Source organism: Uranotaenia lowii, chromosome 3 (assembly GCF_029784155.1).
Source record: "Uranotaenia lowii strain MFRU-FL chromosome 3, ASM2978415v1, whole genome shotgun sequence".
Classification (NCBI taxonomy): Eukaryota; Metazoa; Arthropoda; class Insecta; order Diptera; family Culicidae; genus Uranotaenia; species Uranotaenia lowii.
In genome coordinates, this window is record NC_073693.1 from 58,646,895 (window position 1) to 58,673,111 (window position 26,217).

General features: G+C 34.0%; 1 pseudogene; it reads right to left on the reverse strand.

The window, feature by feature from the left end:
- Nucleotides 1–4,829: 4,829 nt before the first annotated feature.
- On the reverse strand, nucleotides 4,830–24,383 carry LOC129752221 (farnesol dehydrogenase-like; annotated as a pseudogene).
- Nucleotides 24,384–26,217: the final 1,834 nt, after the last annotated feature.

Here is a 26,217-nt window from a genome sequence, read left to right on the forward strand (position 1 = left end):
AACAAAGAGAACAAAGAGAACAAAGAGAACAAAGAGAACAAAGAGAACAAAGAGAACAAAGAGAACAAAGAGAACAAAGAGAACAAAGAGAACAAAGAGAACAAAGAGAACAAAGAGAACAAAGAGAACAAAGAGAACAAAGAGAACAAAGAGAACAAAGAGAACAAAGAGAACAAAGAGAACAAAGAGAACAAAGAGAACAAAGAGAACAAAGAGAACAAAGAGAACAAAGAGAACAAAGAGAACAAAGAGAACAAAGAGAACAAAGAGAACAAAGAGAACAAAGAGAACAAAGAGAACAAAGAGAACAAAGAGAACAAAGAGAACAAAGAGAACAAAGAGAACAAAGAGAACAAAGAGAACAAAGAGAACAAAGAGAACAAAGAGAACAAAGAGAACAAAGAGAACAAAGAGAACAAAGAGAACAAAGAGAACAAAGAGAACAAAGAGAACAAAGAGAACAAAGAGAACAAAGAGAACAAAGAGAACAAAGAGAACAAAGAGAACAAAGAGAACAAAGAGAACAAAGAGAACAAAGAGAACAAAGAGAACAAAGAGAACAAAGAGAACAAAGAGAACAAAGAGAACAAAGAGAACAAAGAGAACAAAGAGAACAAAGAGAACAAAGAGAACAAAGAGAACAAAGAGAACAAAGAGAACAAAGAGAACAAAGAGAACAAAGAGAACAAAGAGAACAAAGAGAACAAAGAGAACAAAGAGAACAAAGAGAACAAAGAGAACAAAGAGAACAAAGAGAACAAAGAGAACAAAGAGAACAAAGAGAACAAAGAGAACAAAGAGAACAAAGAGAACAAAGAGAACAAAGAGAACAAAGAGAACAAAGAGAACAAAGAGAACAAAGAGAACAAAGAGAACAAAGAGAACAAAGAGAACAAAGAGAACAAAGAGAACAAAGAGAACAAAGAGAACAAAGAGAACAAAGAGAACAAAGAGAACAAAGAGAACAAAGAGAACAAAGAGAACAAAGAGAACAAAGAGAACAAAGAGAACAAAGAGAACAAAGAGAACAAAGAGAACAAAGAGAACAAAGAGAACAAAGAGAACAAAGAGAACAAAGAGAACAAAGAGAACAAAGAGAACAAAGAGAACAAAGAGAACAAAGAGAACAAAGAGAACAAAGAGAACAAAGAGAACAAAGAGAACAAGGAGAACAAAGAGAACAAAGAGAACAAAGGGAATTTGTAATTTTTGTAATTTTTGTCATTTTTGTCATTTTTGTCATTTTGTCATTTTTGTCATCTTTGTCATTTTTGTCATTTTTGTCATTTTTGTCATTTTTGTCATTTTTGTCATTTTTGTCATTTTTGTCATTTTTGTCATTTTTGTCATTTTTGTCATTTTTGTCATTTTTGTCATTTTTGTCATTTTTGTCATTTTTGTCATTTTTGTCATTTTTGTCATTTTTGTCATTTTTGTCATTTTTGTCATTTTTGTCATTTTTGTCATTTTTGTCATTTTTGTCATTTTTGTCATTTTTGTCATTTTTGTCATTTTTGTCATTTTTGTCATTTTTGTCATTTTTGTCATTTTTGTCATTTTTGTCATTTTTGTCATTTTTGTCATTTTTGTCATTTTTGTCATTTTTGTCATTTTTGTCATTTTTGTCATTTTTGTCATTTTTGTCATTTTTGTCATTTTTGTCATTTTTGTCATTTTTGTCATTTTTGTCATTTTTGTCATTTTTGTCATTTTTGTCATTTTTGTCATTTTTGTCATTTTTGTCATTTTTGTCATTTTTGTCATTTTTGTCATTTTTGTCATTTTTGTCATTTTTGTCATTTTTGTCATTTTTGTCATTTTTGTCATTTTTGTCATTTTTGTCATTTTTGTCATTTTTGTCATTTTTGTCATTTTTGTCATTTTTGTCATTTTTGTCATTTTTGTCATTTTTGTCATTTTTGTCATTTTTGTCATTTTTGTCATTTTTGTCATTTTTGTCATTTTTGTCATTTTTGTCATTTTTGTCATTTTTGTCATTTTTGTCATTTTTGTCATTTTTGTCATTTTTGTCATTTTTGTCATTTTTGTCATTTTTGTCATTTTTGTCATTTTTGTCATTTTTGTCATTTTTGTCATTTTTGTCATTTTTGTCATTTTTGTCATTTTTGTCATTTTTGTCATTTTTGTCATTTTTGTCACTTTTGTCATTTTTGTAATTTTTGTCATTTTTGTCATTTTTGTCCTTTTGTCCTTTTGACATTTTTATCATTTTTGTCATTTTTGTCATTTTTGTCATTTTTGTAATTTTTGTAATTTTTGTCATTTTTGTCATTTTTGTCATTTTTGTCATTTTTTATCATTTTTGTCATTTTTGTCATTTTTGTCATTTTTGTCATTTTTTGTAATTTTTGTCATTTTTGTCATTTTTGTCATTTTTGTCATTTTTGTCATTTTTGTCATTTTTGTCATTTTTGTCATTTTTGTCGTCATTTTTGTCATTTTTGTCATTTTTGTCATTTTTGTCATTTTTGTCATTTTTGTCATTTTTGTCATTTTTGTCATTTTTGTCATTTTTGTCATTTTTGTCATTTTTGTCATTTTTGTCATTTTTGTCATTTTTGTCATTTTTGTCATTTTTGTCATTTTTGTCATTTTTGTCATTTTTGTCATTTTTGTCATTTTTGTCATTTTTGTCATTTTTGTCATTTTCGTCATTTTTGTCATTTTTGTCATTTTTGTCATTTTTGTCATTTTTGTCATTTTTGTCATTTTTGTCATTTTTGTCATTTTTGTCATTTTTGTCATTTTTGTCATTTTTGTCATTTTTGTCATTTTTGTCATTTTTGTCATTTTTGTCATTTTTGTCATTTTTGTCATTTTTGTCATTTTTGTCATTTTTGTCATTTTTGTCATTTTTGTCATTTTTGTCATTTTTGTCATTTTTGTCATTTTTGTCATTTTTGTCATTTTTGTCATTTTTGTCATTTTTGTCATTTTTGTCATTTTTGTCATTTTTGTCATTTTTGTCATTTTTGTCATTTTTGTCATTTTTGTCATTTTTGTCATTTTTGTCATTTTTGTCATTTTTGTCATTTTTGTCATTTTTGTCATTTTTGTCATTTTTGTCATTTTTGTCATTTTTGTCATTTTTGTCATTTTTGTCATTTTTGTCATTTTTGTCATTTTTGTCATTTTTGTCATTTTTGTCATTTTTGTCATTTTTGTCATTTTTGTCATTTTTGTCATTTTTGTCATTTTTGTCATTTTTATCATTTTTGTCATTTTTGTCATTTTTGTCATTTTTGTCATTTTTGTCATTTTTGTCATTTTTGTCATTTTTGTCATTTTTGTCATTTTTGTCATTTTTGTCATTTTTGTCATTTTTGTCATTTTTGTCATTTTTGTCATTTTTGTCATTTTTGTCATTTTTGTCATTTTTGTCATTTTTGTCATTTTTGTCATTTTTGTCATTTTTGTCATTTTTGTCATTTTTGTCATTTTTGTCATTTTTGTCATTTTTGTCATTTTTGTCATTTTTTGTCATATTTGTCATTTTTGTCATTTTTGTCATTTTTGTCATTTTTGTCATTTTTGTCATTTTTGTCATTTTTGTCATTTTTGTCATTTTTGTCATTTTTGTCATTTTTGTCATTTCTGTCATTTTTGTCATTTTTGTCATTTTTGTCATTTTTGTCATTTTTGTCATTTTTGTCATTTTTGTCATTTTTGTCATTTTTGTCATTTTTGTCATTTCTGTCATTTTTGTCATTTTTGTCATTTTTGTCATTTTTTGTCATTTTTGTCATTTTTGTCATTTTTGTCATTTTTGGCATTTTTGTCATTTTTGTCATTTTTGTCATTTTTGTCATTTTTGTCATTTTTGTCATTTTTGTCATTTTTGTCATTTTTGTCATTTTTGTCATTTTTGTCATTTTTGTCATTTTTGTCATTTTTGTCATTTTTGTCATTTTTGTCATTTTTGTCATTTTTGTCATTTTTGTCATTTTTGTCATTTTTGTCATTTTTGTCATTTTTGTCATTTTATGTTTTTTTGTTATTCATTTTATTTTTTTCACTTTGGTCAATTTTATGTTTTTTATCCACTTCGCAATTTTTGTGAAATTTGTCAATTTTGTCAATGTTGTCAATTGTGTCGAATTTTTAAATTCTTTCATTATTGTCTTTTTTGGCTTTTTAGTGAATTTGACCATTATGTCAATTTTGTTGTTTTTTTCTATTGGCAATTTAGTCAATTTCGTCAATTTGTCGATTTGAGAACTACTGTTGCATATCATTCTAAGTCTAAATAACCTTTTTTTCTGTCGCCTTATTTAAAAAATTGAAATTTAAGTTCAAGAAATGATTTTCCGGTTTGTCAAACTCCCGTGTATGAATTTTCGTCACCATCCAAGCTTAATTTAGCAATCTCTTTTTCTGTTTTCTAATACAAAATTTGAAATAAAGAATCGATTTCTCGCTCTGTTAAATTCTCGTGTTTGATTTCCGTCTCGTTTCGATGAATGACTACATAATTTAGTTAAAAAACATAGAACGTAATAATGCAAAAACATTGAACAACTAATATGGACGACCCCTGTTGCCGTTCATTAACCCAAAACTTGATTCCTTAAGTAAATCAATTGTCCTTCTTTGAAAACTCCCATCCTATGTGCAATTTTTCATCTCAATCCGATGTATACATACCTATAGGTATATTAGCGTCAATATAGCACAAGTAACAGTTGATATATTTGATAACGTCATTTTTGCTTGTGTGTGATAGTTGCGAGATATATAATTTACAGGTTGCCGAACTCAAATAAAAAAGTTTAATTCCAGAATTAGGGTACAAATAATTTATTGAATTTTCAATAAGGTTCTCCTGCCGGTTTGATTGTTAGCTCGTGTACTTGAACCCTTGGTGGTGTACCCAGAACGTACAGAACTGCATCTGCGATGTCTTCAACCTCCAAAAATGGAATTTTACCGATCGCTTGTAAGTTACTTGTCATTTCACTTTTGACCGCTCCCGGACTTATGCTCTAAAATATTAATTAAATCGAGTTACGTGCATCTCACTGAACTGTTAAATTCTTTAAACATACCGTAACTTTCACCTTCGTCCCTTCGGTTCGCAACTCGTGACGCATGGTTTCGGTAATGGCCGTTACGGCGTGTTTCGAGGCCGAATAAATGCTTATGCTCGGTAAATTTAGAACCCGATGACCTACGATGCTGTTGATGTGAATAATGTGACCATCGACCGAACGTTTCTTCATAGATTGGAAGGCTTCACGGCTGCACATCACTAGTCCCAGAACATTGACATCTAAAATTTGTCGTAGCTTTGGAGTTTCTGCCTTCAGTATGTCCTGTTTGAAGGCTACCCCAGCGTTGTTAACAGGACATCTACACCTCCAAACTGCTCTTCTACCCATACGAAAGTTTTGATTATATCGTCTTCGTTGGCAATATCACACTTGACCGGATGCAGATGGTTTCTGGTTGCTTCCGGTAACTCGGGTTTCAGAGCCTGAACCATTTCTACTCGTCTCGCCAGACCAACCGTGATCATTCCAGCATTGGCCAGATGTTTTACGATCGCTGCACCGATGCCAGAACTGGCATTTTCTGACGATAAGGAAGTATAGGAAAATTTTTCACGTCACGTTGATTGTTTTCCATACTCATTTGAAACTGACTTATCATCTTCTAACTGAATAATTTCCGAAAGATAAGGATTGTTAAGGCAGAAACACAATACAGCGTCGGTCGTCGCGTCACGTCAGCGGTCAACGCTGTCGATGAGTACTAAAAAGCGGACGCGACGCACCCGACGATTTTTGCATCACAATTCAGCGTCAAGAGACATCTTAGATGTCGTCGGGGGGTGGGTGCGTCGCGTCCGCTTTTTAGTACTCATCGACAGCGTTGACCGCTGACGTGACGCGACGACCGACGCTGTATTGTGTTTCTGCCTTTAGGCAAGTCAAGACAAGCGCTTTGCTTCTGTACCTAAATATGTACCTATAGCAAAAAGGTCATGTCAAGTTTCGAAATCGGACCATGTACATTTTGTAGATTGGCTTAAAAACTGACCTGTGCAATATTTCAGCTCTATCGAACTTGCTTAAGGGGTACCTCAATAAGCTCAATATTACTTTTTTTTTTCTCATATAAACTACCAATTGAAATCGGAAAACAATATTATTATCATATTATTGTGACATAACATTATTATCGAGACAAAAAATAAAAAAATGACAAAAATGACAAAAATGACAAAAATGACAAAAATGACAAAAATGACAAAAATGACAAAAATGACAAAAATGACAAAAATTACAAAAATGACAAAAAAATTTTCCAACAAATAAACCCGTAGTGGTTTGCGCTGGTCAGTCTTCTATCTAGAACAAATATCCTTTCATTCCTCTGATTCACGTCTTCCTCCCTAAACCACCTTCTTCTCGCTTCTTTCTGAGAAAAGTCTTTCACAACAACTATACAGGCCACCTTGGGCAACACTTAGATGTAATTCTCACTTTTAACTCCAGATTTACTTCTCTTTTAAGCTTCCAATCATGAACCTCAGCCACTGCAACACAATTCATTTAACTTTCCAATTATTCACCTCTTAAATCCGATACACATCCGGCGTAGCTCTCCCGGAATGGCTTCTACCACAAATTTCAAAACACTTATTTATGTTTACATCTAGTTAATTGAAGGAATATTCCTCACTTCCCAAAAACTTGAGCGACACATGAATCGCGCCTCCATGTGAGGAAAGTTCTTACGAACTTGAATAAATGCTATCAAGAAGTCCTAAGTTGCCTAAGACATTTTTTTTTCTTCGAAAGCTTCTGGCGAAAACTGTTAAGCTCATTAGCTCCGAAACTTTGTGTCCCGATCTGACAATTGTACCATAACACAGTATACTATTTCTTTTTCATAATATCTTTCATGAAAAGTTAGTTGACTTCGTTATAAATCTTACACTCGAACGAAATATTATTTTTATTTATCGGTTCAACATGTTTTGGAGTTTTAAAAAAATCAGATATACCTAAATGAAAGGTATTGATAAAAGCTAAGTTCACGCAAAGATTGTTTTTCCTTTACCAGCTCATTAATATTTAGAGGAATGCTGATTTTCATTTACCAAACGTGCTTCAGAGCAATTTTTTAAAAGAAAGAATGTAGCGGCCCCCCACACTCCCCCATACCAAAAAGCTCTATTGAGCCCCCTGGTAATGGACGCTACTGTTCTCAGCACGTCTGGCAGCACAAAATAACAAACAAAATAACTAATACGCGACGCGGGCAAAACATTACTCATGCTGAGAACTCAAAGTTTATAATCTAATGCGGGAAATGCGGCGATACATTAAACAAATTTACACTATGAATCTCAATGGAAAAAGATTTCCTTTTAAGAGATTCATGTTTAAGATAATAAAAATAAAGTTTATGTAAGAAGTAATACTAAAATTAATAGAATAAGTTATGACTAAAAACTAACAAAAATTAACGCTACAATGCTACAAAAATACTCAAAGCTTACTTTGTTCGACTTGTTTTACGGACTTAGTTTATCTTTGAACATTTGAAGCAATTTGACTTTGAAAATGGATCGAGAATTGATTTCTTTTAACTCATTGGGCAAGGCATTATATTTTGTTGGTCCAATAAACGAAATCCTTTTCTGTCCTAAGGAAGTTAAGGATCGACAGCGTTGAAGAAGATTTAGGTATCTAGTGTTATGTGTTCTTATTCCTATTGTGAAACGAAGGTTTTGAATGGTAGTTGATGAATGCAGGTTATCAAATACATACAATACAGTTTGGAAATCACAAAGATCGAATAAAGGTAAGATATTATGAAATCTGGATGAAGATTCAGAACAAGGTTCTGAAAATGATTTTGCGGCTTCCACCTTGGCACAGCCCCGAAGATCTTCATCGGATTGCGGGCATTGAATCGATCGAAGAGATGGCCAACAAAATCATCTCCAACTTTAGAGGCAAATCGATGCAGTCTTCCATCGCAGAGATTCGTTCTCTTTATAATTAGTTTTATTTTAGGATAGTGTTTAGTTTTAAGTTTAAAATATTTCTGCCATTACAGGATGTTCTCCTACATTAAATACTTGATTGCGCTCAGCAAGTGTAAATCTTATAAATAAATTTTTATTATCTAGTTAACTATAGGGCTCTGAACAGTTCATCATTGAGCTGAACACCTAATTCAATGTAATCTAATATATAAAGATGAGTTGGACTATATATGTTTGTTTGTTTGTATGCACCTTATACAAATCCACACCACTTAACCGATCAGCCTGAAATTTGGTACAGTTATGTATTTGGACCATGGTAAGGTTTTAGTAATAGTTGTGAGCCCCTCCCATCAAAGAAAAGGGACCCTACCATACAACTTTCGTTTTTTCTCCCACGAACCAAAAGTCATGGCACCATTTTGTCGACCAATTTTCGTTTCCTTTGGCGGGGTTATTTTCACCACCCCCATGGGCTGGGCGTTAGTAACGACCATTCAGAGTTCACGTGTACAGGATAGCAAATCAAAGCTTGCTGAGCATTCAAAATTTGAAAGGAAAAATTTTGGCGGGTGTTTTTAGTCATTCTACTTCAAAGCACGTGAAACCGGTACAAGATATTTGGATGCCATAATATGCCTACATTTTGAATTGAAAAACCTAACTAGCCTGTTAGGAATATAGATATTGACCAGATGTGTACATAGTGTTTATCAAAGCTCTTTACCGCCGCTGCGGGGCTTTGAGGGTCTACAAAAACAAACAGTGAACAATTAATTGACTTTTTGAGCTGAACAACTATTTGGGCTGAGTGTTGAAAAACTTATGAACCGATTTTCATAAATTCCAGCGTTTAAGAGCCAACCATTTTAATATTTATGTGATTTTTCATTGAGAAAGAAAAATTTATTAGATTCAGCTTTCAGCCTCTTAGATAGCCTTTGAGGAATCCAAACGGGGGTTTAGAAAAATGATTAAGAAATTTAATCTAAGGTTTTGAGTTTTATACAATTCAATTTCATTGGCCAATTTCTAACTTTTGAGTCATTTTTGGTCACCAATGTGACTTGACAACATTGATCGCTTTTCAGAATAATTGAAATTGTGTCCAACAATGGAAAAATTGAAATATAACTTAAATTAAATCTATTTCATAGCATTATAATGGTAACTTCGGTTCAGAGATAGTTTGTTCTCGATAACTTCAAAAAACTATTAGTGGATCTTTTAACGTTTAAGAACAAGTACTCATAAAGCAGTGTGATTTTAAAAGCACACATAGGTACTATTGAAAGCATGCAAAGTTAGTTTTGAACATAATTCATCAAGATTTGAAAGTCTTTTTTGAAAATTTCAAGTAACTAAAACTGGAAAATACCAATGTACAGGGAGATCATGTAACTTGAAAAGTGGAATGATTTCCATAAGAAGTTTTTATTAAATGGGGATGTGAAAGTAAAAAAAAAACAGTTTTATCAGCTGAAGATATCAGGTAAATGCTATTCAAGCTTTCTTAGAAATGGTGGGTGAGAAAAATGTTTGTTATGATAGGATGAACAAGCATTCTAGGGAAATAGTTTTAAATTTCTTTAAATACATTTTTTTTTGTTTTTTAAATTATGAACACGAGAAAAACAATAAATAATCTCAAACAAAACATAAAAAAAGACTAACAAAACTTACATAGCTCACATGGCCTAAAATTGACAAAATTTCTTATATCTTATGATGAATACAAAGCTTCTAAAATTTCGAAAAGTCCAACGACTCATTTTGGTTTATATTTTATGCGAACCCGAGCAAGGCCGGGTAAAATCAGCTAGTAATGTAATATAAATGTAATGATGAATTGATACAAATAAAGACATATAAAAAAAAATTATGAAATCTGGATGAATATATAAGTCTAGTTGGATGCAGCAAAGGAAGATTGTAAATATTTTTTAAGCATCTATTTTGCAGAGTTAGAAGTTTATGTAAATATGATTGAGATGCTCGTCCCCAGACTGTTATGAGATAGTGAAATAGAGAGTGGATAAATGCATAATAGAATTTTAACAGAACATGTTGTGGTACAAAGTTCTTCAATCTCCAGAGTACACCACAGAGGGGAGAAACTCTTTTTTCTAAATGTTGTATATGACAACTCCAAGAAAGGGTACTATCTAAATGAATACCTAAGTATTTGAAAGTTTTCACTTCTTCTATAGCAAACTGATTCATATATGGATCCTTGTGTTTTTTTTTTTTTTTTTAAATGTAGCGGCCCACCACACTCCCCCACACCAAAAGGCTCAATTGAGCCCCCTGGTAATGGACGCTACTGTTCTCAGCATGTCTGGCAGCAAAATGATAATAAGAGTAAACGCGAGCAAATTTTAATCATGCTGAGAACACAAATATTTATAATGTCGTGCGAGGAAATGTATTATTTAACTAAATTGACTACAATATGAAATCTCAATGGAAAATAATTTCCTTTGAAGAGATTCATTATTCGATATTTACTAATATACTATTTATTTATTGCTAATTTTATTATGTTATGTTCAATAATTTTATAAGATAAAATACAAACTACAAGATTTTTAAGAAAAATAATATTAGATATTAACGCTACAAAAGTACAAAAGGTAAACAAAACAAAGACTGGTTGATGATCGACTGTTTTAATGGTTCAATTTTTCTTTCAAAAGCTGTATCACTTTGGTTTTGAACATGGAACGATTGGTTATGTTTTTAATATCCGTTGGTAAGGTGTTGTATTTAGTAGGTCCAATAAATGAAATTCTTTTTTGCCCTAATGATGTTGTGGATCGGCTTCGTTGCAAGAAATCTGACTGGCGAGTGTTATGAGTTCGCAACCCCGTAGTAAAATGGAGGTTTTGAATATTTTCAATTGAGTGTAGATTATCATAGACATATACAACAGTTTGCAAATCACAGAGTTCAGATATTGGAAGAACGTTATGCGTTCTTAAAGAGTAAAGCTGAAGGGTAGGGAATAACAAAGGGAGCTTTAAGATGTTTTTCAAGCATCTATTCTGGAGCGTTTGAAGTTTCTGTAAGTGGGACAAGGAGGCTCTTCCCCATATCATAATAAGGTAGTTCAATTGAGAGTGGATAAACGCAAAATAAAATTTAAAGAGAACATGTTGTGGAACAAAATTTCTCAGTTTCCAAAGAACACCGCAAAGAGGAGTAATTTTTTTTTCCAAGTGTTCAATGTGACGATTCCATGAGAGAGTTTCATCTAAGTAAATTCCCAAGTATTTAAAATAACTAACTCTCTCAATAGTATTTCCATTCATAGCTGGGTCATTAGTACGAAGTAGCTTTTTATGCGAAGAACGAAACAACATGTATTTTGTTTTAGTATAATTTAGTGAAAGTAGGTTTGAATTGAAATATTTTGAAAGCAGTTTTAGGTCGTCTTCAATGTGCTGAATTATAATATCAGGTGAAGTTTCAGAATAAAAAATTGCTGTATCATCGGCAAATAAACGTGCTGTGCCTTTAAGTTGAAGGTTACATAAATCATTGACATATAAAAGGAAAAGTAATGGCCCGATATTACTCCCTTGTGGTACACCGATATCAATATTTCTTAATTCGCTTCTTGTGTTTTCAATAGCCACATACTGCTTGCGACCTTCTAAGTAGCTACGAAGGATATTATTTGCTGTTCCTCTTATCCCGTATTTATACAGTTTGGACAATAATATGTCATGATTTAGAGTATCGAAGGCTTTTTTGAGATCCAAAAATAGTGCCCCAACAATATTTTTTGACTCTATTTTACATATGATGGAGTCAACTAATTCTGAGATGGCAATTTGAGTGCTCGAACCTGATCTAAATCCATATTGCAGTTTATAAAGTATATTGTTCTGATTTAGAAAGTCTACAATTCTATTAACAAGAAGCTTCTCGAACACTTTACTAAAAACGCTTAAAGTCGAGATAGGGCGATAGTTATTGACGTCAAGCAAATCGCCAGCCTTAAAAACAGGGATGACTTTCGCAATTTTTAGACAGTTCGGGAAAACTCCTGACTCCAAAATTTTATTAAAGTATTGTGTAAGTATGTGCGAGAATGTTTCGTGGTTATTTTTCAGGACATTAACAGGGAAACCATCTGGTCCATGACCCTTTTTATTTTTAAGTGAAAAAATTACAAGTCGAACCTCGTTTACACTAGCGGGCCGTAAGAATATTGTATTTTCTACCTGTTCGATTTGAGTCAAATGATCATTTTCAGTATTTACTGGAATCTTTTCAGCCAGGTTCTTTCCAATTGTGGAAAAGTGTTTGTTAAATTTCTCACAAATCTGTGTACTATTGGTTATAACACCTCTTTCATCTGAAAGGTTAATTGAGGAAGTCGTTTTAGATTTACCTAAGAGCGTATTAATGTTTCTCCAGAGCTTTGAATGTGGTGAATTATTTAATAAGCGCTCGTAATAGAGCCTTTTACATTCTTGTTTTTTTGAACTCAATTTTTTATTTATGTGAATTAGCATCTCTTTTAAATTGATATCATTTGGATGCTTTTTCGATCGTTTTAAATAATTCTCTTTTATTTTGATGAGTGTCCAGAGGTCAAATGTCATCCACGGACAGCAATTTCCTTTAAGTTTTACCCTTTTATTAAGTGTTCGAGAAGAAATTTTGTTGTTGTTGTTGTTGTTGTTGAGAAATTTATTTCCTGGACGAGTGAAATAACACATATTTAGTTTTTCCGTAGTTTAAAGAGAGCAAATTGCGTTGTGTTTTGAGATAATCAATTAATGTAAAATCATATTGCAGAGAAGATTTTAAGATCAATCGTATTATACAATTTACTTAGTAAAATCCATCAACGATTGTTCCAAATTGAATATTCAAATTACATGTAGAATCTCAAATTGAAGATATTTTAGCACACTCCGTCGATCGGAGCGTTTTCCCATTCGGCAGAAAACAATGCAAATTTAGAACCATACACCCAAAATAATTTAGAAACTATTTCTACAGGATTTTTCACGTAAAATAAGATTTTGTTGCATAATATCGATTCTACGTGAATTCTGTAGTAACCACAGTGTTTCAAGAACGCCCTGGTGGTGAGTATTTTACTTCCAAATAACTGGCGCATGAATTTCACGTTAATTCTAAGTGTATGAAAAGGGAGTTGTCAGTCAGTTAGCTGGTTTTGTTTGCTGCTGTAAAGATTTTCGAGGTCGCGTTATCTGCTTTGATGTTTAAAGTTTAAAATGTACCCGAATATTGCGCGGAAGAAAGAAAAACAATTCTTCCACACCGGTCGGAAAAAGAACCGTTTAACAAGTTCCGGCACACCAAGAGTGACCCTAAGCAACTGAAATTCTGTGCTGCCTCGGAAGATGTCATAACTGGGAGCAAACTGATGAAGTTTTTCCGTTCTCGTAAGATTAATTTAAAATAATACCTTTGAAATCTGTTTCGATGTATTCTAATTTGATGATAATTTTTCAGGCAAGGTGACCGTTATTTAAAAAAGAGCTAAAAGTGCTATCAGATTATTTTGCGTGTAACAACATACTTTGCTACGATGAGGAAAGTTGAAGTAGGCTGAAATTCATGTGCTGAAATAAAAACATAAACAAAATTTTCTGCGTGGTCATAGAAATGCAAGTTCAAGCACGAACTTTTGTAGTGAACCTACGGATGAGGGAAAGAATGTTCTGAGTTGCCTCAGTTCCTCGATGTCTGAAATTTCCTTCTAGTAAGAACTTTCACCAGGAGGTTGTGCTGATGTAGGATGTCCTTGCTGAACTATACGAAGCATGCTGAGAAAAACATTGCGACCGTTTCCGAGCACGGTTTGCTGCGAACCTGCTAATGTGCCAAATTTTTATATTTAGTTAAAATAATGATGAGGTACTCAGCTGATTCTGAATGGTATAATATTTCAAATATTGAAACTCTGTCTAATGATGGATTTTTGCCAGCAGATCGTGGCCTAGAGGATAGCATCCTTGTCTTCTAAGCCAACGTTCATGAGATCGCATCCCGGTCTTGACATAACCTGGCACACATAGTATGATGAAGGTTGGCGGTTTTAGCATTAGTGAAATGCTAGCCAGGTATACCTTGGAATTGTACGCCTCGATGATGCATGTGGATGAAGCTTTTCAAGGGAACTTAGATTGCACTTGGACATCCTACCTAGATATGTGTGTGCTTGTATTGCTACCGGAAAACAACTGCAACTTCAACCAATAGTGCAGGGGTGTCAAGTAGCATAGCAAAGTAAAAATTATAACGCGGGCTAATACCACAATAGATCAACATAATGGTCGCAGAGGACTCTCTCCCCAACAGAAGGATGGATTATTTTAACTGCTCCTTAACCTTAATAATTTATTAAACCTGAACGCCCTATCCCCCCCCCCCCTCCCCTACTCTCATCTCTATTCTCAATTGAAACTTTTTACGTATCGACTTTTCTTTTTATTTTCGAACACCCTTTTTTTTCTTCTTTATTCCAAATCTTTATTCTCCGTCCTACAAATTTTATTTAATATCTGCATATCCTTCATCTCATCTCTACATTCCTCCTCACCTCTATTCTCAATATAGTCTGTTATTCATTGAATTTTGTTTTTCTGCTAAACATAAGTTAATTTTTGAAATATCCTTCATCTCGATTCTACATTCCATTCTCAGCAAAGCTTTTTAAATCTTAAAATTTTATTTATTTTTTGCATATTCTTTATCCAATCCAAAAATATTCTAAGCAACAGCCTTTCAAATCTATGCTTTCCTTGTCGCTCTGTCTCTGTTTACCAGAGCCGGAATAATACAAAATCAGCGCTTCTTTCGACAATTCCGGGAATTTCCACCAAAAGGCTTAATCAAAACAAACATTCAGCAGCGGCCCTAAAATTCTGTGCTTCCTAAGCCAATTCCGTCTTTTTCCACCGAAAGGCTAAACTAAGGCATACTATCTGTTCAGGATCGCCCCTGATGGCTTTGATCGATAGCATCAGATATTTTTTTAATTAAATAAAACCGCAATCATTCAAACAATATTACAAATAGTGGACTGTAGTACTTCGATAACTTAGACTTAAACAATTTAGACATTCAAAAAATAATTCTGACACAAACTGACTATTGGCCATGCTGGCCTCTGACTTGGCCGCTCGGGCCTCCGAATTGTTACCGTGATCCGTCTCCGTTGGTGGTTGGTTGCGAAAAGAGACCGAATCAAGGATCGACGTTGGCTCGATCGCCATGCATCGCCATGTTGCTACTGGGCCTTTTTCGTATGTTAGAGTGATTCAAAGTTGCTCGCTCGTTTCAGAACACTATCATCAGAATCTGCCCTAATAATCTGCACTTCCTAAGCCAATTCCTTTTTTCCCATCGGAAGGCTACATAAAAAGAAACAATAAGCTGTAGTGGCCTTAAAAATCTGCACTTCCCAAGCCATTTCTTTTTTTTTTTTCACCGGAAGGCAAAATTAACGAAAGCAATCAGAAGTAGCCTTAAAATTATACACTCCATAAGCCATTCCATCTTTTTTCAACGGATGGCCAAATCAAAGTAGCAGCGGCTTCAAAAATCTGCCTACCCCAAGCTATTCCGTCTTTTTCCACCGGATGGCTAAATCAAAATAAACAATCAGCCGCAACAGTCCTAAAAATCCGCGCTTCCAAACCTATTCAGTATTTTTTCACAAAAGGCCTAATCAAACAAAAAAACAGCAGAAGCTGCCTTAAAAATCTGTGTGTCAACCGGAAGTTTAAATCAAAATAAACATTCAGCAGCAGTGACCTTAAAAATCTGCGCTCCTTAAGCCAATTCCGTCTTTTTCCACCGGAAGGCCAATTTGAAGCAAACGATTAGCAGAAACAGTCTTAAAAAATCTCTGCTTCCTTAGCCAATTCCGTCTTTTTCCACCGAAAGGCCTAACCAAAACAAACAATTAGCAGTAGCAGCCTTTAAAATCTGCGCTTCGTAAGCCAATCCGTCTTTTTTCACCAGAAGGCCAAATCAAAACACACAATCATAACAACAGCCTCAACAGTCTGCGCTTTCGATTCATCCGTCTTATTCACCGGAGCTGGAATCATTTCTAAGCAATTTGAACATCAGTCTTGCAAATCTGTGCTCATCTTACCAACTACGCCATTGTTGTGATTCTACGATTCTTATGATTTTTAACTCCACGATTTTTTAAAACAAACGCTCATAAGAAAGAATAAAAAAAATTGCAACCGTTCTCGAGCACGGAATGCTGCGAACCAGCTAATGTGCCAAATTTTGATATGTAGTTTCAAAAAATGATATGGTACTTAGTTTGTTCTGAATGGTATGAACATTTAAATATTAGAGCTCTGTATAAGCCTGGATATTTTTAACCGCTCCTTAACTTGAATAATCTATGATACATAAAATAACAAATTAGCAACAATTTTGCTTTAAAAAAAAATAAAATTCGTGTTTTAAATTTTCTCGATTAATAATTTCCTGTTTTAACTGTTTAAAATGTTTAAAATATTTAAAAATAAAAAAAAATGATGGTATAAGGGGAACAATTTATACAGGCCATTGGACCAACATTCAAGTTTGAACGAATCAAATCGTGTTGCAAAATTTGCTACTTCAATTCCAGTTCATTCGAATTATGAATATCGCTATGCGACCGAAGAGCAGTCAAAAGCTCTCAACTTCTACCATATGACCTGCCCTCGTTTGGACACTCCACATAACGAAAGAATAACAATCGAATGAGCCCTCAAATCAACTGAATCGACTGAAGCGTCACACATCTCTTTGATCGGCCTTTGTTAGCTGTTTTAGGTTGGTCCCTAGTTTTATATATCTGAATAAAGTGCGATTGCCTCCAAAATTATGCAACCCCAATCGATGGCAACGTCACTTTAAAATTTATTCCCACATTGGGGTGAACAAATGACTGATTTCTTTTATGGTTTTATGATTCTACATAAAACGCATTTCAGGAATTCATCTGAATCAAATAAACCAGGAGATAAAAGGTCAGTCATACTTATGTTTCTTATGATTCACAGATTATTTCAATCCGTTAAAGAAACCGACACAAAACAAACTGACAGTTCTATAGATAATTTTCCACCACATTAAGCCAAAACGATACCTTATCAACAACATAACTGGAGAAGAATTTGATTGAACAAAAAATAGCAAACGGTTATCGCAAACTTGAAATCATTCATTGTTTGTTGGGGAGTGTTCAATGCCTAGGCTTTAGAAGAAAGGGCAGTTAAAAAAAAATACTAATTGTTGGTTTAAGCCAGCTGATGGGTCTCAAGCAACGCACCCTTTAGAATACCTTCTAGGTACCTATTTGTTATCGCTGAACGGGGCAATTATGATTTATGATGGCTAACAACAACACGCTCCGAACTAAACGCCTCTTGTAGCGCGTTGTTGATGCTGTAGGAGGTTTTTTTTTCCTGTCGGAGTTTCTCCATTGAATCTTGGTGCGTACATTCACTCGAGAATCGTAGGATTTTTTTTTCGTTTTAAACATATCTGATGAGATTTTTTCGAGTGTTCTTGAAACTGAACCGTAGCCAAGGTACTACAATCATCAATTATCTATTGTTTCTGATATTGTCCTCTGAATGAAAGTGCAGGTTCGAATTGAATACATTAGGTATAAGAGTTTATTATCAATCCGGTTGAGAACAACATTTGTTTTTGCCGTTTCAATGTTGAAATGGAGATGAGTTAAAGGTTAAGCATGTTCCAAATGAACTTTATGAATAAAATCAATGTTATCGTGAAAACACCATGGTTTAAAGTTAGCCTATTCGCTTTTTACTAGAGTAGAGTTTCGAAGATTCAATACTAGCCACCATTTGTGATACGTATAATTTACATAATTAATTAAATATATTTAGTACCTCTACCAGGGAAAAAAAAACATCAATCTGTGTCCGGTTGCCAATTGTGAAACGGCTGCCGAAATAAATGGCAGATCACACAAATGATGTTCTCTACATGGTCACCAAATGCTTGTTAATAAGCACTTCTAGCTTTCATCATAACTTAATGACCAATATCACACAGTCTGAAAATGCAAATGATTCATTGTGCTCGCGTTATTTTTTTCTCCCTTTTTTAACATTACTTTTGTGGGTTTTCCGTTGTTGTCAGAAGCCATAGTAGAAACGATTTGAATTTGACACGGCATGACATGAAGCGGCCACGCTGCGACAATAAGTCCTACCAGCTGTGCGCGATTCTGCCAAAGTCGAAGCAAAAGGGTGCATAGCAATTATGCGCATCGGCGAAGGTCACTTCCAAATCATTCATCTGCGATAAGCGGGTGGGGGTGGTGTGTTTAGTAAAATATTTTTCCGCCGTGTCGTTGGCTTTAATCGCCCACCAATTAGCCGGTGTGTGGCTGCCGTTTTTTTTTTGTTTCTGATGGACCTCCGCCGGTAGTCGCGTTGCTCATTTGTTTTCCCAATCTAGATTTAATTAGTCTCGGACCAAGTTTCTCAAGCTATTTGACTTTAGGGGAAAAAAACTTCGCCTACAATTTAATGTGTGACTCTCGGTTAAAAGGTCGTTTCTTGCGTGTTGAATTATTATTCGCACCATACCTTTATGACCCTTTAGATGGACCACTTCGAAGATGAAAAACGATGAGAATGATCAATGTTGAATAGAAAACCGAAAAATTTTGAAACAAAATAGTCCTGATTTATGATAACATTGCGTTTCATTCTCAAGAGTAGATCCAAAACAATTGTAATCGTATTGAACTCGGATAAAATTGTCCACCACGCGGCTGACATCTTACTGTCATAACTCATCTCGTGGGAAGTGACCAAAATCCGGGCAAATTCATTCATCCATCATCAAGTGGGAAAATTGTTTTGACACATACTTCATCTTCGAACAATTTGTTTGTGGTGATTCAGTTGTCATCCTAGTAATGTTTTACCATCAGTTAGACAAACATTGTTAGGTGAAGATTCGGTCTGACGATAAACTGAACAATTTGAAAATTGACCATGCTGATTTTTTGATATCATGATTAATTTATAGGTATCTTGTATTTTTACAATAGGTTTACGAACAAAAATACCAATTGTTGTTTGAATTTAAAACTTAAATCATTTTTAAGAAAGATGTTTAGATCTAAGCCAAGGTAGAACAATCATTTTTCTTACAGAATTTGAATTATTTTTCGACCTGATTTCAGTCTCTAAAGAAAAAAACGAATTTTTGAGTTCCTTAGAGAATCTAACAGAAATAACATTTTTTTTACACACTTCAGAGTTGCAAGATTTCAGATAATCATTTGAAATTGATACTCACCGTGATGAGTATCAATTAAGCAGCACAATGAATTTCGTTGTGATGCCCAAAGCTTTTGATGTCAAACGAAATTCACTGAGCATCACATCTAGAAAAAAATCAGAAATCCAGAATCCCATTAGAGAAATCTTCAGCTATATTCCCCACTTTTTCCCCTACTATTTTTTGACGACAGTTAAATTTGTAACGAATCTATGGAATATTTGAATGTATCAGTATCATATAATGTGATTAGCTTTTCACACTAGCGACACGCCAAGTTGAACGATCACATTTTCATATGTGATGAAAGAAATTAGAGAAACATGAACTATCAAAGAACGAAAGAACATAAGCCGTAAATATCATGAAAATTTCGAAAAAGATACAACGGCTCACCGACAGGACTTGAACCTGCAATCTCCGCTTCGGTACAACGGCGCGTTAGCCAATTCCACCACGGTGAACGTATAAAAAAAAAGAGCGCTTTAATGATTGGAGTTTATTGAAACTTTTTAATAACGAAAGTGTTAAAGCCTGGTACCTATGTTTTAAAAAGTGTCCATGTACACAACACACTACCTTAAAAATGTTGAGAACAACACTTTAATTTTATAATATTATTTGCAAATACGGCGCTTTGGTACTAAACAATTTATAACATAATTTCATAGTCAAGACGACTTAAATAAAAAATATAAAATTCAGTCGTTGACGTTTCGTTGGTTTTCAAAATTAAAAGCAACAACATAATATGGGATTAATGGCAACATTTCTAATCGATTTTCTGGCTATTTGAAATCAGTAAAATATGCTTAGTTAACTAAGCAAAGAATACATTAATAGAAAAATCGATATTTGTTGTAACTCTCAAGGGCTGAAATTTTTACAAAACAAAGGTCAAAACTCAGATTTTTTTAGGTTTTTTTTTTTGTATTTTCTCGGCTGTTGACATACAAAAAAAAACATATGTTGAACTGTAATATGATCACAGTCATCAAATTTCATGCGGTCCCTTCTTCAGAGCATGTTGTGTACGAGTGAAGGATATCTAAATTTGGAAATATTAATAAAGATCATGTATTCTAACAAATATGCATCTATACATTGAGAATTAAAACCTACTTTTTTATATCAACTAAATGAAAAAATAGAAGTCGTGATGTCAGTAATAAGCTGTCCTTTGTTTCAACTTTTATTTAAATCTCTTTTCAAACAATCTTTTTTTAAACGTCCTTGGTCCTTGACATCCCTTCTCTGTTCCAAACTACTAATTGGTAGTGTAATTTTCTGCCGAACTTTTGTCAGTAATAGTCACTTAGAGACTGTAAAAGATCCGGAACAACCGAAGAGAAAACTAATTTTCGAAACCAATCTTAACATTCCCGATTTCACAAAAACCACTTCAAAATGATGTACTAGGCTGTGAATGATCAATTAACAGTCTAAACTAGTAATTTTAATAAAATTGAACAGTGTTTTTTCCAAGGGTTTCACGAATTTCTTTTTAAGGGCATTTTTAAACGTACTCAAAAATCGTTAAAAAAATCCAGCCATGATAATTAAAGAACAATTCATCTCTGATGCATGTGTCTAAAAGCTCATAAGATAGTAATTAAAAAATAAGAAGTAAGGCCGTTTAACAAAAGAAGCGATTTTACAATAACTCCAAATGGTAGTACAATAATATTTGATCAATCTTTATATTCAATGGCACATTATTATTTCTGTCATATTCTTTTTTCTATTAAGACTTCTATAAATCTTCTGGAAACGCTCTTAATAGAATAAGTGAATTTATCGGACATTAGATAGGCTGGTATGAATCATATCCTACTTTTTGGTGCAACGATCATGTTTTCTACTTCAGAAATTTCCCACAGGGAATTTCAAACATCACGCGAGTCGAGATAATATTTGGAAAAGATCTGTGAGCCAGTGCAAATAAAACCGGCTTTCCTTCTCTTGAAAAACAAAATCGTTAAAATGCATAAAAAATCATTAAAATGTTTATTTTTAAATTGAAATAAAAAAGATTAACCATTAGGATAGAAGCTACAAACCACCGCTTTCATTTGAAAGGGAAAATTTTGATATTTCTTCATTACTTTTTATTTGGTTCATAAATGCTTTTCATATGTGGTCGATTCCAGCCGGTTGCATAAGCTGGGATGCCATGCGTTTTAATTGGAATGGTTATTCGTTGGTAACAATCTTTTTTTAATTTTTATATTTTAAAATTTAATTTGTTTGAAAGATTAAGAAACTATTTTCTTCATTTATATTAAAACTCTACATAGCTACCTATAATTTTCAACTTCGTTTTTAAGGTTGTCGCTACAAGTAAGCGCAAAGCATAGCTCGAATGCTATAAATAAAATCATAAAACTTTTTTCTGCAAAATTGACAAAAAAAAACTTTCGGTAATTCAAAGATACTAAATTTGTAAAATTGGGCCCGGTGGATCCTTATAATTTTAATTCTGAATTTTAGTGTTTCCCAGCTTAGTTGTCTTTGCGGTACTTTTTGTGTTAACATTTGTAATAATCAAATATTTAGCAATTCAGATTTTGCTATATTTTTTTATAGTTTTTTGCAATGTCCAGAAGATTTGAGATGTTTTTTTCTGGCAAGCACATTAAGCCATTGGAGGTTTTTTGAATAATTTTGAGCTTGGGCATTTCAATGCTTGCGGTTCTTTTCCATGATTGCAAAACTTTGTATCAACGTTTTTAAGAGATTTAAAAGTACATTACTGTAGGAAATACAATTTCATAACTTGCATGTCTTAAATCCTCTGAATACGAGCGAGACTCATCAACGTATTTGGTCATAAAAACTTTTTTCTCATTCTGTAAAACTTTTATTAAACTAAGACATAAATATTATAATCAGATTCTTACAAGTCATGATAATACATTCTTCAGAAAAATGTTTTAGAATAAAAACTTTCATTCACAATCAACGTTAACGTTTCACACTGAGATTCAAAAACGGAAGAACCTCACTCGATAAAATATTAACTGAACGAGGTTTCACAACTTTGCTTAAGACATAAATAAAAAAAAACAAATTCTTATCATCAACCTGATTGTACTGAGCTTTTAATAGTATGTTCTCTATAAAAATGTTTAAAAAAAAGTATAACTGACCTTTAACATTCATCAAGTATAACTGACAGTTTTGAAAAAGTCGTGGTATGTTCAGCTTTTTCTGAACTATAAAACTTGTTTCATTGTTCAAGAGCTTGCACAAATATTATTCCATGGCATCTCTGCCTTCCAAAAAGTAGTTTTTCTGCTCGTGATTCTCAGTCTGAGAAAACGTTGACATTCAAGACAAGAACCGTTTGTGATACTCACGATGAGATTACCTAGCATCACACTGAGATTCAAAAAGGGAAAATCTCACTCAAAAAAATCTCAATCTCATGAGATTTCGCAACCTTGACACACTTTCATATAGTCTTTCTTTCATTATGTCTAAGCACGATTTTGATACAACCCTCATTCTTATTCTGGATGACATTTCAACTGGTGATTTCTGCAGGGTGTTGTTGTTTCCGCAAAAATGTCGTGCACATACGGTCTAGATACCAACCCAACATTTCACTGAGTCAGTTGCCAAAAATGGAAGATGTAAGCGTTGGAGCGGTCTTAAATTCGATTCGGAAGTATGGAGAGGAAAGTAGCTTCGTGTACAAGAAAACTCTGTGCGGAAATTGGTCCCGGTGGACTAAACATTGGACCGGAAAGTCATGCGTGCTTCCGCCAGTTAGAAAGTAGCCTTAGTTCAGGATGTGGCCAAGAACGTGGATCCCCTCTCAGCACTGTCCATTGTACTAAGGTAAAATTGGGTTTAAAGACATATAAGAAGCAGAAGATGACGATGCCGGGTCAACAACAAGCTGCTCACATCAAACCAAGAGCACGTAAATAATATGATCAACTGCTGTGTGGAAAATCGGTGTGCCTATCGACGGAGCCTATTCAAGTTTGATTACAAAACCCTTCCGGGTGACTAGTATTACGCTGATCAGGATAGCCAAGGAATTGACGAGACGGAGACATAAATTTTTACCGAAAAATTCGTTTCAAAGGCAATGCTCCGTGGTCCAGAACGGGAATTTAGCCAGACAAAATTAATAACGCAGAAACTATAAGATTTTGACAAAAGGTGTCTTAAGCAAAGATGCTCATAAAATTATATGCTTATATCATACACATACAGTATCAGATATTAGGACGTGCCATTTTCATGATTTTGACACACAAACTTTTTTAATTGAAAAGATAAAGTGAAATTGTCTTCTAAAAAGTTTCAGCTAAAAATTTTAAAGCTATTTGGTCGAAGACATCAAAATCATATGACGATTAGGAAGCGCGCTATGATTTTTTCAATGTTAAAATGTTAGTTTTTCAGTTTAAGTTCAGTTCTAAGCACTTTCATGAAATCAAAATGCGCAAATGTATAGGCGTTGTAACCGGTGTGTGTTTTAGAAGCCCAAGGTCATTGGGAATCTTCGCGGTAGTTATGTAAATCAGATGACGCTGCTCTCAACAGGCGAAAAGGCAGCCATAGGAAGGCTTCAAAAGTGGCACAATGTCGGATAAAACCCGTGTTAAAAGGTTTATGATACGACCAGGTGAGAAGGGACCGCCGCCCCCCCGGAACCCGTACCGATGGAGATACCCTAATGCCCTTGCTTTCTATCCCATTGCGCCAACAGGACCCCTTTTTTTCGTTTCGAATGAAGTTTGCTGATCGGAGGATGAGAAGCACGTGCAGTTGAGGCCGATAATTGCCGAAACGCACCGTCATTGCTGCTCACCGAAGCGACCGACTGTCCGTAAGCGACCGAAGACAACGATCCGTTTAACCGCTTGGGCGCCGGCAGCAGGAACCGGAAGTCAGGGCAGAGCTGAAGTCCTCCGGAGAAGCTGACCGTCAAGAGCTGAGCAGCCTGTCGCTCAGCAGGAAGTGTCAGTCTTGGAGTTTGTGATACCAACAGTAACGAGGTAGGAGTTAAAAAGCCCATACTAGGGATTTACTTGAAAGTAGGAGTGGGCACAGTAGTTTATCGACCAACAAAGTGTGGAAAGTTCGTCTCTTCAAGACTCAGTGTTTCCTTTCGCTAGCTATCTCGCGGATATTGCCGACCTTGAGGCGTTTTGAGGGGGGTTCTCAGTGGTGCTGCGCAGGCAATTCACCCACAGGTTATACTTGGCGCTCAACTAAAATAGATCCGCTAATTTAGTTTGTGCAGGGAAACGCTTGAAGTTTAGTAGTTATTGGTTCCCAGAAGTCTCTGGGAAAACATCCGAGACCTTCTGGACCGCCTTGAACAATTTGTGCAAAAAAGCTACGATTTTGGGTCGACAACGTGAACTGCTTTGAAGGAGTCTTGGTTTATTTAGGGAGATTAGAAAACCAGCCAACTTCAATGAGAATCGAAGTTTGAAGTTGTTTTTTATGTGGAGTTGTAAATCAATAATTTTATAATAATTTTCGTTTTAAACTTAGTAAAATTGTCATTGTTTCATATTTAAAAAGCGGGAGAAAGTTGAGGCAATAAAACACAGTGCTGAAACTTGTTTTTTGATATTCTATCGTCGCAACGTGATTAAAAAAAAAAGTTTACTTACGTTTAACATTTGCTGATCTAAATTTAGTATAAACCGGCCGATTTGAGTTAAAACTATTGAGCTTGGTGTACAGGTGTAGTTGAGTTTAATTGGGTTCAGTTATACATCAGCTGTGTTCTTTTATCGTCCATATTCATGTCTTCCACTGGGCAATTCCTCGAAATAGAAATGGCCATCTGCTTTTCCAGTACCAGTCGATGAACGGGGCGTATCTTACAGTCGACGAGCGGGAGCATGAATTGGTTCTCCGTGGCGCAACGGTTACTGGTACACGGAAGCAACAAGAGCGGGTGTTGAGGTTTTTGCTAAAAGAAGAAAAACAGAAAAGCGATGTTAGTCATGCGTTTATTGGGCCATCGACAATTTAAGAATTGGAGGTATTCGTTGATAAATTGCAAAGTATTAAAAAGTAAAGTAAAGGTCATTTGGACAAAAGAAACTCTAAAAAAGCCTCTGAACAAAGTTACAAAACAAGACTCATCCACCTACTCTTCCGGTTCAGTAGATTACAGAAAATTGCAACGGGTTCCTATCTGGACGAAATTGCTACTGCTGCTAGTGAGTGCGTACGCTTGCTCAGCGTGTTTTTTTTCATTAACTTCCCCTATTCCAGAAGTACGAAGAGCTGAATTAGAGCTCATCAACAGCACCATACATCAACTTCGTGCGGAAGAGGAAGAAGGTGTGGGTGTAACTGAACTTGAAGTGGCACCCTTAAGGGAAGTTAATGTATGTATGTATGGTTCCCCCATCGGTAGCAAGGTCCAGCCTATGTCTGTGTGGCTTGGCCTTCGAATTAAATTCTAGGGCTTCCACGGCCGATGGTTCGTCGAGAAAATATACAATAATAAAATAAGCATATAGATAATATAATAATATTAATAAAATATATATTGCATTCAATCTGAAATATAAACAATATTAAACATACAAATATAATATCATCAATATATATAGGAAATAAAATGATGTGAAAATAAAATCACTTATACAAGAAACAATAAGTTTGTAAGACGTGACCATTTATTTTGATAAGGTAATAGGAAATAACACATAACTGTTACCTTTCTCTCCTAATTGGTCAAAATTCCTGTTAATAGTACCCTGAAATTTGATTTCGTATATTTCATTCTACATATCATCTCTCAGAAATCTCAAATGGCTGTTAGTTTCTGCGTTTAATACAAGATAGTTTGGTACAGAGTACAGAGTCAAACTTATTATTTT